This window comes from Myotis yumanensis, unplaced genomic scaffold, assembly GCF_028538775.1.
Source record: "Myotis yumanensis isolate MYYU_CA2020_CCGP unplaced genomic scaffold, mMyoYum1.0.hap1 SCAF_9, whole genome shotgun sequence".
In the NCBI taxonomy this organism is placed as follows: Eukaryota; Metazoa; Chordata; class Mammalia; order Chiroptera; family Vespertilionidae; genus Myotis; species Myotis yumanensis.
The window spans coordinates 49,173,470-49,192,008 of NW_027223760.1; the positions used below are offsets into that span (position 1 = coordinate 49,173,470).

Below are 18,539 nucleotides of genomic sequence, written 5' to 3' on the forward strand. Positions count from 1 at the left end.
CTTTTGGCTTCTTCTGTGGGTCATAATCTAGCTGCTCAAATGAGGGAGGGGGTCATGGGTTTATAGGGAATATTGGCAGGAAACATATATGGTTAATAATTTGAATATTATATGCACAAACATATGCATAACATATGTAGAAGAAAATGCCAAGAATGTTCATAGTGGTAATTTTGGGGTGGTAAAATTATCAGTATTTATATTTGCTTTTTTTACGCTTTTCCAAATGTTAAAGAATGAAACATGTATAACTTCTTATTTATAAGGAAAATAATTTTTTTTTCTAAAGTTAAAATGAAAATAGATGTAGCAAAAGAACAGGCAGAAGAATCTGGCAGATATCTGTTCAAAACAGGCTTTTGACCAAATTGGAAGGCAGAATCAGGACAGGGAAGTGGGTCAGTTGCTCTTCTGCTTTCTGTTTCTAACCCCTCTGGGCATACCAAGAAGCTTGGAGACTCCAGACCTGAGGAGCCCGAAATCAGGTCTTTCTCTTCCTTATCATTCCTGCCTTTGTCTTCTGTAGACTGACATTGAGCTACCTGTCAGCTGAAACAGTTCTGTGGCTTTTACCTGTTCTCTGATTGCTGATCATTGCCTAGATTTTCTGAGATTATCACCAAGTGGAACATTTCTTCTCCTCTTGAACACACACACACACACACACACACACACACACTCCAAATAGAAATCTCTTACTTTGAAAATTCCAAGTTTTGCTCAAGTCCAGCCTTGGTTTGTATAACACTGACTGGCTGCCTTAGACAACCTTTTCTGGTGTTCCATATACTAAAAGAAACACAATCAGGCACCAGGTCATCTGGAAGGCAATTTTAGAGGTCACTTCCTTTTGTGATTTCTTTGCTTAACCCAGTGCAGGGGGTGGTCAAAACTGTATTTCCATCCCGCTGAATATCCGCTTAAAAATGGAAAAATTTAGTCACTTATACAAACATTCCTTACTGTCTGGTGAATTCAATCGTTGCATGCTTAGTAGCCTATTAGAATGAATGTGCAATGCTCAGTATGTCCACATGCTTTGCCATAAAAGGACGGATACACTGACGTCACACTAAAATCTTCTGTTTGTTTGAAAACACTAGTTTCAGCAAGTACATGTTGTGCAAGTGATTGGTTCCCCTCCAGCTGTGGCTGGCACCACCACCAATAATAGATGGTAGCATCCTCTCCTATTCCATCTGGTTTGTCCTCAGGATTCTTCTCAACATAAGCATCATCTGGAGATCAGTGAGTGAGTGAACCCGGTTTGGGAGATGCAACCCCTTGTTTTTCTTGGGCTGCAGGTCCAAACCTCCATATTATGCCCTGCAGAAGCCCGCCCCCCCCCCCACCCCCCCATCCCCCTTTCCATTAGAAAGAACTGCCTTTAGAGAGACTGTTACCAGCAAATAGGAAAGTCATTCATTCAATCCAACACTTGCACTTGCAGAGGGAAAACTGAGGCAGGGGACCATGAGGTCCCCTAAATCGCACAGCTACTCTTCAGATTCAACATAAATCTTTGGCACACTCCTCTGAGGCTTGGGGAGTCTAAGATTTGTTTTTTTAGCCTTCAGACACTTGCTCCTCCTCTTGGCCAAAACCAGGCCACTGAGTGAAGCCGAGTTCGAAAACAAACCAAAAAGATAACTGGGGCTGAAACCAGTTTGGCTCAGTGGATGGAGCGTCGGCCTGCGAACTGAAGGGTCCCGGGTTCGATTCTGGTCAAGGGCATGTACCTGGGTTGCTGGCACATCCCCAGTGGGAGATGTGCAGGAGGCAGCTGATCGATGTTTCCCTCTCATCGATGTTTCTAACTCTCTATCTCTCTCCCTTCCTCTCTGTAAAAAAAATCAATAAAATATATTTTAAAAAAATAAATAAATAAAAATAAAAAGATAACTGGGAACTCAACAGCTTGTTTCTTCAAGAACACAGATTTCCCCCCTCCCCCCGCCCCTGCCCTGAGGTCCCCTCATACATAGGGCAACAGAGACTTAGAGAGAAAACTAGACTGTCTTTAGCTTTTACAGTAATAACACAAATAGACACACACCCCCCTTACGCCTTCCACTTTGAAAATAAAATTGAAGATCTGACAGTGCCGAGTTTGGGTAACATGTTTATGTTCTTAATTGATGAAAAGGGCCTGGCTGTCTCTTGGTAGTTGGTGCTGAGTCCAAAGAGGGAAAGTGTGGGGCTCCCCTTCTGGGTTCTTTCTTCACCCTTTCCATAGTAGGATTCGCCCACCTCTTTTTTCAACGAAGAGGCACCTCAACATGCACTGTGTCTGGAAACAAAAGGGCTGTTTTTCTTTGCGATGGCACTAATTCATAGATTCACTTCTTGGTTCAAAATAACAATGAAATGATTCTCTCTCGCACACAGTTTTCATCAACATTGTGTTGGAAGGAAGAAACTTAGCTGGTCTTGTAAAAGCTAAGCAGATGCTGGGCCTGGCCGGGCAAAGTGGGGGAAAGGTCAGTCCCACACCCACAGCTGCGCTGCACTGCCTTGGAGGTGGAGCCAAGGAGGGGAAGTTTAGTAGGTGAAGGGTCATTGCTATGAAGCGGTCTCTTTTCTACCCATGAGCTCTCAGACATGTCGTTTCTGTTCAAGGAAATAAAGCTCACTAGGGGAAAGGTCACACAGACCAGAGGCAGCTCTGTGATTACCCAGCTCTATAATAAGCCGGGCTGTGTGTGTCCAAGGCAAGTGGCCAAGTCTGAGGGTTTCCGGGCCTTTAGGAATTCTGCTGCTCAAGTGGAAAAACAGATCATAAAGTGCTTTAAAGATCATCCTGTACTGGCTATGGCTCCGTGATAAACAACCTGTTGACTGGAAAATTTATGTTATGGAAAACAGCTTTACAAGAAGAGATTCTTTTAAAAAGTGTATTGCAGTAAAGGAATTCGATGGTTTTCTATTTAGTGTCTCTAGACTACAGCAATGGTGTTGTTGTTTTTTTAATTAACTGACAGTTTTACTTATTTATTTTTAAATTTATCTTTATTGTTGAAAGTATTGCAGATGTCCACTTTGTTTTTTTGTTGTTGCTGTTTTTCCCCACATTGACCACCTCCTCCCCACACCCACCCCTCCCAAGTTTTTGCCACGCTATTGTCTGTGTCCATGGGCTATGCACATATGCATATAAATTCCCTGGTAAATCTCTTTCACCCCCGCCTTCCCTCTGAAATTCATCCTTCTGTTCATGGTTCTATGTCTCTGGATCTATTTTGTTCATTGGTTTATTTTATTCATTAGATTCCACATATGAATGAGATCATGTGATACTTATCTTTCTCTGCCTGGCTTATTTCGCTTAGCATAATGCTCTCCAGGCCCATCCATGCTGTTGCAAAAGGTAAGAGTTCTTTTTTTACTGCTGCATAGTATTCCATTGTGTAAATATATCTAAATTTTTTTATCCACTCATCTGCTGATGGGTATTTGATGTTTCCAAATCTTAGCTATTTTAAATTGTGCTGCTATGAATTTAGGGGTGCATATATTCTTTCTGATTGGTGTTTCTGAGTTCTTAGGATGTATTCCTAGAAGTGGGATCACTGGGTCAAATGGGAGTTCCATTTTTAATTTTTTTTGTGGAAACTCATACTGTTTTCCACAGTGGCTGCACTAGTCTGCATTCCCACCAGCAGTGTACTAGGATTCCATTTTCTCCACATCCTCACCAGCACTTGTTGTTTGTTAGTTTGTTGATAATAGCCATTCTGACAGGTGTGAGGTGGCACCTGGTTGTTTTGATTTGCATCTCTCGGATGATTAGTGACTTTGAGCATTTTTTCATGTCTCTTGGCCATTTGTATGTCCACTTTGGAGAAGTGTCTATTTTTGTTCCTTTGTCCATTTTTTAATTGGATTGTTTGTCTTCCTTTTGTTAAGTTGTATGAGTTTCTTATATATTTTGGAAAGTAACTCCTTATCAGATGTATCATTGGAAAATATGTTCTCCTATGGAGTGGACTCTCTTTTCACTTTTTTGATGGTTTCTTTTGCTGTGCAGAAGCTTTTTATTTTGATGTAGTCCCATTTGTTTATTTTCTCCTCAGTTTCCTTTGCCCTAGGAGCTGTATTGGTAAACATATTGCTACAAGAGATATCTGAGATTTTGCTGCCTATGGTTTCTTAAGATTTTTATGGTTTCATGACTTAAATTTAGGTCTTTTATCCATTTTGAGTTTATTCTTGTGTATGGTGTAAGTTGGTGATCTAGTTTCATTTTTTTGCATGTACCTGTCCAGTTTTCCCAACACCATTTATTGAAGAGACTGTCTTTACTCAATTGTATTCTTTTGCCTCCTTTGTCAAATATTAATTGAGCATAATGGCTTGGGTCAATTTCTGGGGTCTCTGTTCTGTTCCATTGATCTATATACCTGTTCTTGTGCCAGTACCAGGCTTTGAATACAGTGGCATTGTAGTATAGCTTGATATCTGGTATTATGATTTCTCCAACTTTGTTCTTCCAAAAAATCCAAGAGGAAGGAACACTTCTAAACTCTTTTTACGAGGCTAGCATTAGCCTAATTCCAAAACCAGATAAAGACACTACAAAGAAAAAGAATTACAGACCAATATCCTTGTTGAACATACATGCTAAAATCCTCCAGAAAATATTAGCAAATTGAATTCCAGCAATCCATTAAAAAGATCATGCACCATGACCAAGTGGGATTTATTCCGGGGATGCAAGGCTGGTACAAAATTTGCAAATCAATAAATGTGATACATCACATAAACAAATTGGAAGACAAAAGTCACGTGATCCTATCAATTGCAGCAATGGTTCTTAATTCTGGCCATACATTAGAATTACCTGGAGCACTCTTACCAATGACTTGTGTTTGGTACCAGTTTAATGAGAATCTCTAGTTAGGGACCCAGGCATCATAAGTTTTATAGAGCATCTCAGGCAGGTGGGTCTAAAGAGCAGAATTGCTTTAGAATCTTTACAATATGGATGTTTCAAATGACTCCAGATTAAGACAGAAATTCTCCATGTTCTACAGCAGTGCTTTCTAGATTATGGGTCTTGGACTAGTGGGTCATGAAATTAGTTTAATGGGTCACAGACAGCATTAAAATGAGACAGAGTGGAGAAAAAAAAAAAGCATGCTGGCGCCAAGTGAGATTTTTTGGAGGGAGTCAGACTTTTGTTTCAGATGTATCTGGATCATGATTAAGAGGGTGACTATTGTAGATCCTAGAAATAAATGTTTAGCTACCCTGAGCTCCCATAGCATTGTTCTAATTCAAAGTGGCCGGTGGCTTTGTGAACAGTTTTGCTGATTCCACAGGATGTTGTGACTGTGAATTGGGAAGCCTGCTATGATATTATTTCAAAATGTGCTGTGTAAACGTTGTTGCTTCCAGATGGTTCCCAGAATTGGTTCAGTAAGAGTATTTCCTCTTGGAACTTCAGGGATGAGAAGGGCAATCATGACCAACAAACATCCCAATGTGAATTAATGGTAAAATTCTAATGAGAAAGAAGTTGCTTGCTTACAAGTCTGATGAAATCTTGCCCACTTGAAGAAAATTGAGCTAGCCAAGAAGGAGCCATGAAACCCTTCTGACCTGTGTTATTACAGGGTGATAAATGGGCTGTCACTAACAATGTCTAGAATCAGACAAATGGTAGGAATCAGACTCTGAGGAGAAGGGGCATCTCCACTGAGGATGCTGAGCAAAAGAAGAGGATCATTGAGTTTCTATTTGAGAGCAAACCCAGAAATTATATGGAGGGAATAGTAACAGTGATGAGGGACTCCAATTTTCTGGTGGCTTCTCATGCACGTAATTGACGTCCTTTCTTCTTCATTTTTTAAAAAAATTTTTTATCTTGATTTTCTTTTAAATTGGTGCTTCTGGGTTAGGCTACTTCCTTGGCTGTTAATGGACACTATGTTTTAGGATAGGAGCATCAATTTGAAAGGAAGTGAGAGGCCACAGACCCACAGGGGTGGGCAAAAGGAGGTTTACAGTTGTGAGTATTATTGTATTATTAATTATTATTCATCTACTTTTGCCCAGAGTCTCAGAATGACTGAGGTTTCCTCATTTTGTCTTGATATCTTGACACAATGATTAAAAAAACCCTTATTATTCACTTGCCTCTACATCGAGGAGGAAGAATTAATATAATGTGCCCTTTCCTTTAGAGAAAGCTGCCTAATGGTTTAATCTACTAGTTTCAACATTTTGATTCATGAAAGAATTGCTTTCAGTGACTGGTAGTGTTTATCCTTCTTTCTCAAGAAAGGAGGATTTGCTATGTTCTGGCAACCAAAGGAATAATTAAGGCTAATTTCTCTATGGACCTTAGAAAAAGTGGCAACAAATAATGGCTTTGTCCTTCAGAAAATGTTTCATGCAAACATCTTATCAGTCAGGTGTCAGCTACAAATCCATTTAAGAGGATACCAGGCCAGCCAAGGGCAATTTTTCTCATTAAAGCAGTGTTTAAACTGTTGTTTCCAGGTGGCATAGGAGACATACCAGACGAATAACACCTGAAAAAAGAATTGGTGAAGTATTGATTTTTCATCAGTCGAAAAGTTTACTAAGCAGATGAAAAATAATTTGCCTTCACAGTGACATTTTCCTAAGGGCTGCAGTAGTCAAAGGCATTGTTTTTCTTTAAACACTCCAACTTTAATTACTAGAAAAGGTCAACATCAAAACCAAGGACATGTTGGTAAATTAGAGGTCACATCAGAAAAATAAATTCATTTTGGTTTGGACAGATTTTTCATCTTGTCTTTACCTCCCCCATCAACTTCTCCCCAACATGCCCCTACCGTTCTGTGTTCACACTAATGTGATTTGGGGATCTCAGTAATTTTTCTATTTCTACCACTAAGTGAGCTTGCTCGATTGAAAAGGGAAGCGGTATTTTATAACAGAGAAGGATAGGTTGAAAGCATGGAGACCCTGGGTTTTGTGTTTCTTTTGAGACCGACTCATCGACAGATCCTGAAAAAAAAAAAAAAAATCATTTGCTCTTTCTATGTCAATGAAGATTAATTGTTGTTGCAGGTGACCTATAAGGTGCATTCCACTTCTAAAATCTCATTTGTCCATCATTGATTGAAAGTTCTCACTGAATGAGTAATGGTTGCCTTTCCCACACTGACAAGGAGTCTTTGCTAAGAGTTCATTTCGTAGAAACTCCTTCTCCAAGTAGGGACATCCTTACAGTGTCCCGGCCAATGGCCATCTCATCACTACTTGTTTTGATCTCTGGAAGAACTAAAAATAAATCCTGCCAGGACTGGCCACGTGATTTTGGTCCGACTTCTTGAGTGTTCTCACATGCGGTTTTGTGTTTTGAGTGAGTGCTTTAACTACAAGAACAGGGGGGCCGGTGCTGGTCACTCATAGTGACCCCTGCAGGGCTTTCGGCTGCTCTGTCTCAGGGAGCTCTCTTCATCCTTTCTGAGCCTGATCCTCCCACATCCGGAGGGGTTTGTGAACAACTTTGCATTCTGATTAGGCTTAGGCGCCATCAGAGCTTTTAAAAATAGGCTAGGCACTGGCAGTCAAGATGCCAGAATGACATGCCATGAAATTTTCCCACATATTTTAGAGGCAAAACTGCCTTTATGCCTGTGTATGCTTTTCCCAAGACTTCAGGTGTTCTTTTGCCGTCATTCCCAGACCACTCACCATCTTGTAAATCTACAGTGGAACTTAATGGTCCTCTTAGTTCTTACTGTTCTTGACACCATTCTCTTAATAGAGTGTAGACTAAGGTTGAATTGCCTTTTAATGCTGCAACCTTATATTTCTGGTTGAGCTTATTGTCAACTAAAACTCCAAAGCCTGCTCTCCTCTGTCCCACACAAAACATATACATTTAACTATTTGAATTTTCAAAGCAAATGGAGTTCTTTTTAATCTCATCAAACTTGCCTATCCAGTTCTTCATGAATCAAAATTCTATAACATTGTCTATCTTTTTTTTTTTTTTAGTTTGTGTCACCTGAAAAATTGACAATCCTTTTTTGCCACTTGACCAAGTTATTTATAAGAATAGAATCAAAGATCCAGCTTTTTTAAAAAATATATATTTTATTGATTTTTTACAGAGAGGAAGGGAGAGGGATAGAGAGTTAGAAACATCAATGAGAGAGAAACATCCATCAGCTGCCTCCTGCACACCCCCTACTGGGGATGTGCTCGCTACCAAGATACATGCCCTTGACCAGAATCAAACTTGGGACCCTTCAGTATGCAGGCTGATGCTCTATCCACTGAGCAAAACCGGTTAGGGCAAGGATCCAGCTCTTTGGAAGGCTTAAAAACTGTTTTCAGAAAAAAAGGAACATAACACCAATTTTTCAAGATGCAGTTGAAAAAAAGAGTACCAGGCTCAAATACATGTGAAAAAAATGCTACATACTGAATCACCCCTCTGAGATTTAAAATAAATATTGATGATTAAAAATTCTAAGAAACTTTCCTTCACAGTGACATTGATCAGCTAATTAAGCATTTCCCAAACTGTGTTCTGTTAGGTATTCCCGTGACCAAATAACTCAAGAGAGGGTGGCATAAATAAATATCTATTTGCCACAGAACTTTCAGAACCATATTCATGCTAATGTATAATGTGAATAGATAGATAGACTGAGTCTTTCTACAACCTACTGACCCACAGATACTTTTTCTTCACAGAGCATCTTTCAAGACAGGTATAGTAAATGTTGTAAAACCATGTCAGTGAATATTTTGGGGCTATGGTTGTGATAGCTCCATGACTGCCTAGCTTTCCAATCTAAAATTTTGTGAATTGACCTGATAGGTGATAGACCTCCACTAGTGCTATAAGCAAACATTAAGACCACTTTTTGAAAGAAGCCAGTTTTTAAGAATACTATATGGAGGGTAAGGTATTTACGTAGAATCGTCTAGCCCTGTTCCTTTAGGGAAGCAATCTTTCTTTCCCCACTTTAATGAGAATTGGGGTTCTCTGAAACTTCTATTTCACCCTTTCATGGGTAAGAGATTAATCAAGATGGGGTAATGGGGGAATTATTAAGAAGAGTGCATCTTTCTGTAATTTTTCTCTCCAGCCTTTTAGATGGGCAATTAGCAGCAGAACATTGGTTTTCTCAGATTGTTGCCTAGTAGCATAAACTTGGTTAAAGTTGTCCTGCTGGCATTCTAGAAAAGGGTTTTCTTTTACTGGTGTTTGTCATTCAGCTGCTGAAATTCACACTGGGTGAAACTTGGCATGACAGCTCTCAGCTCAGTTGCAACTTAGAAGAAAACAGACTTTGCTTTGCTTAAATTGTTTTCGATTGACTGGGTAAGAATAAATTAAAGGTTCTTGTAGGTAATAGCTTCTGAATTCAATTAAAATTATCATCAGGCAGTTGCCTTTTTTTTCTGAAAGTAGAGGAGTGATTTGAGCTACTTAATTGATTTTCTTATGAAGTTTTTTGACTGACAGATTTAGCCTAATTCTTCCTCGACATTTTCACTCACGGCAATATAGCAATAGAAAATGGATATTAGAAAAATATTTTAATTATCCTGCTATGGTAAGAATCTCAGAGCTATAAAATCTTAAAGGTCAGTCAATCCATCTCTTCGTTTGTTTATTCATTCAAACATGGATTCATTGACCAACATTTACCTCTTAATTTGGGCCAGGTTCACTGCATACGTTCAATATTTATTGCACTTGGGATTTTTTTTGTTTGCAACTGACCGTAGTTTACGAGTCTGTAAGTGTCAAGCAGGCTGGGCCATGTCTGTTTTATTTATTTCAGGATAGTAAGTAGTAAGAATAGTGGATGGTGCGTGGTAAACTTTTAATAAGTAGTTGGTGGAAGGAAGGAAGGAAGGAAGGAAGGAAGGATGGAAGGAAGGCAAGTTAACAAGACCAGAAATCATGATATGTTTTGTGCACTGCACTCCTTGGGTAGGATAAGGCTGGGAACACACATAGCCAAACTCTTCTTTTCTTTGTCCAATACAGGTCAAGGGAAATTTCACAAGATGCTTTCCCCCACAGCAATGTAGGCAAATCATGTTTTTTTAAATCAGAAGTGGAGTTTGTAGGGTTTCCCACTATGCCTTAGAGGGCCAGGCTATATTCTGAATATGTGAGAGGACGTAGCTGTGCATGGTGGTAAGGGGTCTAGACTCAGAGGTGGGAGTCTGGAACCCTATTCTATCTCCACCTATATAGTTCATTTTAAGACTATGGGCAATTTGCCTAATCACCCTGCACCTCTGTTTTCTCACCTCAAAAGTTGAGGATAATGATGACAGAAATATTTGCTTCATTGAGTTCTGTGAGGCTAAAGTGCATCTATGTGAATGAGCTTGACAAAAAAAAAATGTTATTTGCAAGTAATTTGTACGGATAGTACGGATAAGAATTGGGACAATTTTGCTGCTACAACCACCACCAAAACGGTACCTAATTGACAAAAAGAGGCACTGTGAAAGAAGTTAAACCCAGGCTGTACATATGCTATGATTCCATCAATATCAAAATCAGCAAAACTAAACATTAGTGCTAAAAGTCTAGGTCTGAGGCACGTAGGAAGGGGCATGAGGGGCTGTTGGTTGGTAATTACATGGGTAGTTACATGTGATAATTAATTGACCTGTGCATTTATGCTTTGCACCTTTCCTTTATGTGTTATGCTTCAATAACAAAAGTTTAAAATATGATACAGAAAATGATTCTTAGAAACCACCCAAAATTCAACCACTCAGATATAATCACTATAAGTGGTCTCTGCTCTTCTAAATTTCTTTTTACATACAGGTACATCTATATAGACACTAGCTTTGTCCCCTCTCAAAAATACCCATAAAACATTTATAAATATATATAGTATTGTTTTATAATCTTTTAAAAAATGAATATGAAGCCTGGCTGGTGTGGCTCAGTGGTTGAGCATTGACCTATGTACCAGGAGGTCACAGTTCCATTACCCATGAGAGCACATGCCTGAGTTGCCGGCTCGGTCCCCAGTGGGGGGTGTGCAGGAGGCACCCAATCAATGATTTTCTCTCATCATTGGTGTTTCTATCTCCCTCTCCCTCTTCCTTCTTGCCTTGAGGTCACACAAATGAAAGATTACAGGATACAAGATCAATATAAAAAATCAGTTGTATTTCTATACACTAGCAATGAATAATCTCAGAATGAGTTTTGCCCCCTCTCTCCATTCTCCAGGTCTTATGCTTCACGCTTCTCATCCCCATTCCCTGTTCTCTATTCCTAGTGGTAGTGACTTCCTCACTGATTGCTAGACCTTAGTGAAGAGCAGAAAATCTATTCAGTATATCGTGTTGTGGTGGTTAGTTACATCTAATCTAGAGTCACTGCCAACTATTAAATGTGGATTTTTGCCTTTTTTTTAAAAAAAAATCATAGTTTTCAATATATAGATAAAATATGAGATGGCCAACTCTTGACCAGACTTTGGAGAAAACAGATCTGTAAATTATACAATGTACATCACTCAGAGACTCAGATAATACATGGGTCATTACTCTTCTGATATGAATATTAAGTGGCTAAGTGCCTCTTCACACCATCCACCAAGTTCCCATGCAATTTCCTTTCGGGAAAACCCACAGGTGTCCAAGCAGGGCCTCACGGGATGGTGACTGTTGACATAGTTAAGTATTATTCCTGGCTCAATGACCTGACTCATCGCCTCAAGCCTGATTCTCTTCTGCAGGTCACACTGTTTACTTTTTCCCTTTTATCTTGTGGGGGACAACTGGTTTCATAGCATACCACCTTCTGAGCATTGACGTCAGTGATCTGATGGCTTCCTTGCAGTTGGCGGAGATCAGCTCATAGTCCTATCACTCATCCACTTGAACAGTCACAAACAGAAAGACAAGCAGACCCCTTTCCACTCCTGTGCTATATTTATTCTTAGCTCTCTACTGAGACTTGGCAACAGCCAGTGGAACCAGAAGATATTTTGTTTGGACTAGGTCAACAGTCATCCTCTGAGATTTTCAACTATCTTTTTTGTTACGGTGCACTGGTCTCTGTTCCAACATTCCATCTGAATCATAAATGGCTTGGAACACTCCATCTTGATAAATGACATGGAGAGCTGAATCACTGGTATTTATTTACTTTGAAATTCACATGTAAATCAATCATTTTAATAAAATGACGTTGACATATGCCTATCAACATTATTTTCTTAGTTGCAGCATATAAATGTCGAATAACTATGTTGTACACCCAAAACTCATAAGATGTCAACTATACTTTAATTTAAAAAAGAAAAGAAAATATGGATGCAAACTCTTAAAGAGTTCCAGTTTTTCTAAACAATTCAGAGATGTGCAAATGTGGCTGCTTAGAAAGACCATTTTCACTGCTCTTACAGTTTTGATTACTCTGAAAAAGGCATTATTTTTAAATATATTAAGTTTAGTAACTTTATTTTTTATTTGTGTGTTTTTCAAAAATATGTTTTAGTACCACCAACAGGAGGGTGCCTGCATGGGGTGGTAGGTACACTGGGCTCAGGGTGTGTGTGGTCTGTGAGGAGATGATGATCATTGCGAAGCTGGAAGGAAGGGAGTGGGCTGAAGGCCATCTCCAAGGGGACTTCTCAGATAGAATGGCTAACGGCCTCATGGCAAGCTAATGCCATGCCACCAACAAGATTAAAAAATTCTTGGAAATAGGTCTCTGTGGGGCTGGGCATTTTTGCCATGTTGGAGAGGAGCAAGGTGTGGAGGGGAGCTCTGGCCTGTGGGCAGGGCCTATGTTTAGTAACTTTTTTTAAAAAAAAGAAAGAGACTAGTTATGGAAATTAGGTATATTCTGTAGAATGAGGTAAAGTTCCTTTTATTAAAGTTCCTGTGTTTGTCTAGTGTATTTCCTTATGGAATCGGAGATTACAGAGGCAAATAACATGGCTAAAGTTGTGTATCAAAGAGGTGGAGGAGGGAGGCATTTCTATCCTAATAACTAGTTGCTATTAAGCTCTTATTATGTGCCAAGTACTATGCTAACATATCTATGTGTTTTATTTCCCTGAACCCTCACACTGACTTTATGAAAGAGACACTGTTCTTGTCTTCATTTTATTTTATTTTTTAAAAAATTTCTAAATTGACGAGAGAGAGAGAGAGAGAGAGAGAGAGAGAGAGAGAGAGAAACATTGATGTGAGAAGCATCAGTTGCCTGCCTCCTGCATGCCCGGTACTGTGAATCAAGACTGAAACCTGGGCATATGCCCTAACCAGGAATCGAACTGGCAACCTTTTGGTGCACAGGAGGATGCCCAACCAACTGAGCAACACAAGCCAGAGCTTATTTTCATTGTAAAGATGAGAAAATTAAAGCTTAGAGAAGACAGGTAAAACATTTAAGGTTATACAGTTAATAAATGGCAGAAAGAAAATTCAAACCCAGGCTGCCTATTGTCAAAATGCCAACATACAATCTGTCATTTGATGGCCAATGTTTTTGTTCTGGTCCTCCAACCCCCTTTTTGATCATACCAACAGACTACGTGCCTTTGGGATTAAGTATAAAAGTCCTCATCAAAGAATGATGCCACATTAACTTTAAGACTGAAACTTCTCCAAACTTATATAGAAGACAGATTGAAGTTACTTGTGAGAACACAAGGAAAGCAATGCACAAGCAGGCAAATCACACTGGATTATCATGGTGAAACAGGGTGTTTTCTGAAAGAGATATACGTATTGTCTGTCCTGTGAGAAGTATCCAGTAAAGAACATTAACAAGTAACAGACATTAACTTACACCCACAAGGTAGACCAGTGATTTTCAACCTTTTTTATCTCATGGCACACATAAAGTAAAATTCTGTGGCACACCAAAAAATATATTTTTGCCAATCTGACAAAAATAGGTATAATTCTGATTGAGTTACAAAAATAATAATAGAATTTACCCACCCTTTTTGATCTAAAGTGACTTTTTAAAAAATCACGTGCCTATACTTGTATATAAGGATTGCTGGTACCAAGAATTAACCAATCCAACATACTCTTATTATTTGATGTGAACAATAAGATGCAACTCTATTATATGACCAATATATTTATGGCTCAAGACAGGGCATTTACACCGATGGCTATTGTTGTTTTGGCAATTGTCTTTATATATATATATATATATTTGACTATCTAAGGAAAGGAGGTCAGTGCCCCTAACTAAATAGTCAGGTATTGCATATTTTAATAATTCTTGAAAATCGCTGGGGTAGACAAATGGAGAAAATAAATGTTGCAATATTTGTTTAAGAAGCTAATACTAAATTAAATATCACAGTCATTTCTGTGGTTCCTTTTCTTCTACATGACAATAATACTGGGAGTTTTAGTCCTAATTATTCATATCTATTCATTACAACAGGGTCAGTTGTAGGCATCAAAGCCCAGAGGGTTTGTATTTAAGTTAGCTATTGTATCATCCATGCAAAAGTATTCTATTTTGTTGTTGTTAACCCCCACCAGAGGATATTTATCCATTGATTTTTTTTTTTTTTTAGAGAGAGTGGAAGGGAGGGGAGGGACAGAGAGAAACATCAATGTGAGAGAGACAAATCAATTGGTTGTGCCCTGATCAGGGCCAGGGATCGAGCTTGCAACCGAGGTACGTGCCCTTGCCCGGAATCCCACCCGGGACTCTTCAGTCGGCGGGCTGACACTCTATCCATAGAGCCAAACTGGCTAGGGCCAAAAGTGTTCACTTATGATTAAAAAGACAAAAATAGATTTATAAAACTGTTTCTAATTTAGATTAAATTACATGATGTGTTTAGCACAGCACCTGGATTATACTAAGCAAGCATCTGTTATTGTTATTATTCCATATCTTAGCCAATGGATGCCTACAGAATCAGTTTTTACTCACTTTCCACTTTGATGTTATTGCAAAATTCTATATATTTCACTGAAATGACTGTTTGCTTGATTGAATTTACCAAACTGCCAGGTTTTTTTAGACCCAGCTTGCAATTGTAGGCCACCCATAGGAAGGCCCGGCTCCACGCCGTTTCTGAAACATGTGGACACAAGCCAGGTGAAACATGAGATAATTAATTGGGTGTTGATCCAAGTAAGCGTTTTGGAGGAAAAACAAGTTTCTGTTATCTAGTCTTGATGAAGTCTCCTGGGGAAGGAAGCATGCTGTCCAGGAAAAATCAGTATAGTTGTCATCCAAACTGGTAGGGGTTCCAACTCTTGCTACTAATTTGTGAAGTCCCTTACTTTCTTCAGAGCTGTCTGTGTTTCTCTTTTACTGGTAAAAGGGGTAGTTATTTTAAAAGTCCAATTAGATGATGTATTAAAGGGCTTTTAAACTCATTCTATATTTACATATCCCCCCCGCCCCCCCCCCCCCCCAATGTAAGTGAGGCCTGAAAAGCCAGTCCTGTAAAGTGTAGAATCATTTTTATTGGATGATTCATGAAATGCAGTCAGTTCCAGGGTCCAAGTGTGCCATCCACAACTGCCCAGTACCTGTGGAAGTTTGAAATGTTGAATTTTGGCAGTTAGTTTACCATTTTAGGCCAGGAGAATATTCAGGATTTAGGGATCCATTTTCCTCTCTCTGCTTTCTCCAAATGGCTTGAGATGGTCTGCTATTTCCCTGTTCTTCTTCTACCCAAATAAGTTTTACTTTCCCTGAATGAGAAGGGGCTGATCAGAGGATGGAAGTCATTTCCAATCATGTTATTTATATTCAAATTCTCCTCATAGAGAGATTTTCACTGTGTTTTTTAGAGTGGTTAAGTAAGTTACCCACCGTCAAGGTGTAATGGAACAGAGAAAAGTTTATTGGAAAGCACTGTGTTTATGTGTAGAAATAACTTGATACACTATAATTCATGCTACAGTATATATGAACTGAGAGGAAGAATTGGCATTGTTGCTGAGTGCATGGTGTGACTCGAAGAGGGTGTAGGGGGAGAAAACACCAAAAGGAAAAGCAAGAAAAAAGAGTAGGAGGAAAGGGGCTTAGAGAACTGGTAGAATGCTGTGCTCTAGGCTCCTGATAATTCCTGGATCCTCAGTGTGTGTATAGAATCCTATATAATAAAAGCCTAATATGTTAAGTGTCCGGTCGGCCGGTCGGCCGTTCAACCAATCAAAGCATAATATGCTAATGATATGCTAAGGCCACTCAACTGCTTGCTATGACGTGCACTGACCACCAGGGAGCAGACGCTCTGACCTGTAGGTTAGCTTGCTGCTGGGATCCAGCTGATTGGGTCTGATGTCAGAGAGCCGATTTTGGCCTGACAGTGGAACAACCAGTCGGTATGACGTGCACTGACCACCAGGGGGCAGGTGCTCAATGCAGGAGCTGCCCCCTGTGGTCAGTGCACTCCCACAGGGCACTCAGCCAGAAGCCGGGCTCAGGGCTGGTGAGCGCAGTGGCAGGAGCCTCTCCCGCCTCCCTGGAAGCACTAAAGATGTCCAACTGCTGGCTTAAGCCATCAGTCAGACGTCCCCTGAGGGCTCCTGGACTGTGAGAGAACTCAGGCCAGGCTGAGGGACCCCCAAGGGCATGAATTTTGTGCACTGGGCCTCTAGTCCAAATATAAGTCACTATAATTCTTTCCTTCACTGGTCAGATGGGAAGGGCAATATTTTAATATTAAGATTTGGAATTGGAATGTTATAGATATTAGTTTTTATATCAACATTAAATTTTACATTTACATTACAACTTTACAGTGTAATTTTACATCATATAAAATTACATTTTACAGTAAGGCAATGTAAATTGGCTACCGAGGTTATATCATAATTATTTACTTTTGATCTTCTAATTTGCATTCCCATGGACTTCCAGAAACTAGGCAGCCATAGCAGAGAACAAACCTTAGTCTTATTGTTCCAAGGTATCCAAGACCCTTCCTTTTTTACTTGAAGCATAAAGATAACAGGACATGCATTAACAGGCAGCATTTCTAAGAGGGCAGGGACAACTCCAGTAAACTGGACATGTTCTATCAAAACCATCTTGGACAACCCATAAAAACAAGTGTAAAAATAAGTCAACATACTAAATAAGAATAAATGTAAAGCCAGATCTAAAATAATATTAAAATACTAGAGGCCCAATGCACAAAATTTGTGCAAGGGGCTTGGCTCTCACAGCCCCACCTGCCTCGGCTGGCCCTCACAGCCCCAGCTTTGTCCGGAAGGTCATTCAGCTGTCCAGTCTAATAAGCATATTACACTTTTATTATTATAGATAAGTGGAAAGTTCTACTTACTTTAATTCGTCGGCAACAAAACCAAGGGCAACTATTTTAAACATCTCTAGATTATTTTTGAAAATGCAAATGGGAAACAAATTAATTAGAGAGTAAATTAATCGGCATGACAGTGTTTTAAGTCAGGCAAAGAAGAGGTATAAAGGACAATTTGTCATACCATATGTTTAAATCCTCTCTGGATTTCTTGAAGGAAAGAAAGACTATGAAAGAAGCATAACAAAATAAAAATTAAATTATCTGTAACTAGAGGCTTGGTGTACAAAAATTTGTGCACTCAGAGGGGTCCCTCAGCCAGGCCTGTGCCCTCTCGCAGTATGGGACCCCTCGGGGGATGACCACCTGCTGGCTTAGGCCCGCTCCCTGGGGGATTGGGCCTAAGCTGGCAGTCAGATATCCCTCTGGCAGCCCAGGAGCCCTCGGGAGATGTCCACTTGCCAGCAGGGAGCAGGCCTAAGCTGCAGTTGGACATCCTTAGCGCTGCTGAGGAGGCGGGAGAGGCTCCCACCACCACCGCTGTACTGGCAGCCGTCAGCCTGGCTTGTGGCTGAGCAGTGCTCCCCTTGTGGGAGTGCACTGACCACCAGGGGGCAGCTCCTGCATTGAGCCTCTGCCCCCTGGTGGTCAGTGTGTCATAGTGACCAGTCATTCCCAGTTGTTCTGCTGTTAGGGTCAATTTGCATATTACCCTTTTATTATATAGGAGTGCCTGACCAGCCTGGGTGAGGGGCTGAGGACTGTTTGCAGGCTGGCCACAGCCCCTTCAGGTGGGGTTCCTGCTGGGGTACCTGGCCAGTCTGGGTGAGGGGCTGAGGGCCATTTTCAGGCTGGCTAAGCCCCCCAGTGGGGACCCTCACCCCATGAAGGTGTGGCCAACCTGGGTGAGGGGCTGATGGCTGTTTGCAGGCTGGCCACAACCGCCAGCCACCCAAGCTCCCAGTGGAGACTGGCTGGAAGCAGGTATCTGGGATTTATTTAGCTTCTATAATTGAAACTTTGTTGCCATGAGCAGAGCCCACAGCCAGCTCAGGGCAGGTGGGAAATTTGGCTTCCTCCATCGCCTGTGCAACCAAGCCTCCTGCTTGCTCCAGCTCCATGGCTACCAGCTGCCATCTTGGTTGGGTTAATTTGCATATAGTCACTCTGATTGGCTGGTGGGTGTGGCTTAGGGCATAGGGAAGGTACTGTCAATTAGCATCTTTGTCTTTTATTAGTGTAGATAATAAAAAGGTAATATGCTAATTA

The 18,539-nt window shown here is 40.3% G+C and overlaps 1 long non-coding RNA gene across 2 annotated transcripts in view; it reads left to right on the plus strand.

The window, feature by feature from the left end:
• Window positions 1-18,539, plus strand: part of LOC139016365 (uncharacterized) — a 76,834-nt gene that overhangs the window by 13,715 nt on the left and 44,580 nt on the right. The gene's annotated exons all lie outside the window — the stretch shown is intronic.